Genomic DNA, 1,776 nt, shown 5'->3' on the forward strand with positions numbered 1-1,776 from the left:
TGGTTAGTACTTGATGGGAGACCGCCTGGGAATACCAGGTGCTGTAAGCTTTTGGGTTTTCTTCACTACTTATCTTATAGAATGGCCTTTAGTCTGGCTGATCTTTAAAGAGCCCGCTTTTGCTGCAATCTTTGCTGCAATCTTTGCTTACGGCCATACCACCTGGGTGCGCCCGATCTCATCTGATCTCGGAAGCTAAGCAGGGTTGGGCCTGGTTAGTACTTGATGGGAGACCGCCTGGGAATACCAGGTGCTGTAAGCTTTTGGGTTTTCACTACTTATCTAATAGAATGGCCTTTAGTCTGGCTGATCTTTAAAGAGCCGCTTTTGCTGCAATCTTTGCTGCAATCTTTGCTGCAATCTTTGCTGCAATCTTTGCTGCAATCTTTGCTGCAATCTTTGCTGCAATCTTTGCTGCAATCTTTGCTGCAATCTTTGCTTACGCCATACCACCCTGGGTGCGCCGATCTCGCCTGATCTCGGAAGCTAAGCAGGTTGGGCCTGGTTAGTACTTGATGGGAGACTGCCTGGGAATACCAGGTGCTGTAAGCTTTTGGGTTTTCTTCACTACTTATCTTATAGAATGGCCTTTAGTCTGGCTGATCTTTAAAGAGCCGCTTTTGCTGCAATCTTGCTTACGGCCATACCACCCTGGGTGCGCCTGATCTCGGAAGCTAAGCAGGTTGGGCCTGGTTAGTACTTGGATGGGAGACCGCCTGGGAATACCAGGTGCTGTAAGCTTTTGGGTTTTCACTACTTATCTAATAGAATGGCCTTTAGTCTGGCTGATCTTTAAAGAGCCCGCTTTATGCTGCAATCTTTGCTTACGGCCATACCACCTGGGTGCGCCCGATCTCATCTGATCTCGGAAGCTAAGCAGGTTGGGCCTGGTTAGTACTTGATGGGAGACCGCCTGGGAATACCAGGTGCTGTAAGCTTTTGGGTTTTCACTACTTATCTTATAGAATGGCCTTTAGTCTGGCTGATCTTTAAAGAGCCCGCTTTTGCTGCAATCTTGCTTACGGCCATACCACCCTGGGTGCGCCTGATCTCGGAAGCTAAGCAGGTTGGGCCTGGTTAGTACTTGATGGGAGACTGCCTGGGAATACCAGGTGCTGTAAGCTTTTGGGTTTTCTTCACTACTTATGTTATAGAATGGCCTTTAGTCTGGCTGATCTTTAAAGAGCCCGCTTTATGCTGCAATCTTTGCTGCAATCTTTGCTGCAATCTTTGCTGCAATCTTTGCTGCAATCTTTGCTGCAATCTTTGCTGCAATCTTGCTTACGGCCATACCACCTGGGTGCGCCCGATCTCATCTGATCTCGGAAGCTAAGCAGGTTGGGCCTGGTTAGTACTTGATGGGAGACCGCCTGGGAATACCAGGTGCTGTAAGCTTTTGGGTTTTCTTCACTACTTATCTAATAGAATGGCCTTTAGTCTGGCTGATCTTTAAAGAGCCCGCTTTTTGCTGCAATCTTTGCTTACGGCCATACCACCCTGGGTGCGCCTGATCTCGGAAGCTAAGCAGGTTGGGCCTGGTTAGTACTTGATGGGAGACCGCCTGGGAATACCAGGTGCTGTAAGCTTTTGGGTTTTCACTACTTATCTAATAGAATGGCCTTTAGTCTGGCTGATCTTTAAAGAGCCCGCTTTTGCTGCAATCTTGCTTACGGCCATACCACCTGGGTGCGCCCGATCTCGCCTGATCTCGGAAGCTAAGCAGGTTGGGCCTGGTTAGTACTTGGATGGGAGACCGCCTGGGAATACCAGGTGCTG

General features: G+C 48.9%; 4 non-coding genes and 5 pseudogenes across 4 annotated transcripts in view; all 9 read left to right on the forward strand.

Annotated features, from left to right (window-relative positions):
• LOC131539886 (5S ribosomal RNA) overlaps positions 1-50 on the forward strand; it is a 117-nt gene extending 67 nt beyond the window's left edge. Inside the window, exon 1 of the ribosomal RNA XR_009271120.1 lies at positions 1-50. This exon is cut by the window's left edge and continues 67 nt beyond it. This is a non-coding gene — a ribosomal RNA (5S ribosomal RNA).
• Positions 51-145: 95 nt separating this feature from the next.
• Positions 146-262, forward strand: LOC131539854 (5S ribosomal RNA). The gene has a single exon (XR_009271092.1). It is a non-coding gene; the product is annotated as a 5S ribosomal RNA (ribosomal RNA).
• A 175-nt stretch (positions 263-437) lies between these two features.
• Positions 438-552, forward strand: LOC131539940 (5S ribosomal RNA; annotated as a pseudogene).
• Positions 553-633: 81 nt separating this feature from the next.
• On the forward strand, positions 634-741 carry LOC131539922 (5S ribosomal RNA; annotated as a pseudogene).
• An 81-nt stretch (positions 742-822) lies between these two features.
• On the forward strand, positions 823-938 carry LOC131539857 (5S ribosomal RNA). Its single transcript, XR_009271095.1, has one exon. It is a non-coding gene; the product is annotated as a 5S ribosomal RNA (ribosomal RNA).
• Positions 939-1,017: 79 nt separating this feature from the next.
• LOC131539937 (5S ribosomal RNA) lies at positions 1,018-1,124 on the forward strand (annotated as a pseudogene).
• Positions 1,125-1,279: 155 nt separating this feature from the next.
• On the forward strand, positions 1,280-1,395 carry LOC131539858 (5S ribosomal RNA). Its single transcript, XR_009271096.1, has one exon. It is a non-coding gene; the product is annotated as a 5S ribosomal RNA (ribosomal RNA).
• Positions 1,396-1,479: 84 nt separating this feature from the next.
• LOC131539933 (5S ribosomal RNA) lies at positions 1,480-1,586 on the forward strand (annotated as a pseudogene).
• A 79-nt stretch (positions 1,587-1,665) lies between these two features.
• Positions 1,666-1,776, forward strand: LOC131539916 (5S ribosomal RNA; annotated as a pseudogene).

Source organism: Onychostoma macrolepis, chromosome 04 (genome assembly GCF_012432095.1).
Source record: "Onychostoma macrolepis isolate SWU-2019 chromosome 04, ASM1243209v1, whole genome shotgun sequence".
In the NCBI taxonomy this organism is placed as follows: Eukaryota; Metazoa; Chordata; class Actinopteri; order Cypriniformes; family Cyprinidae; genus Onychostoma; species Onychostoma macrolepis.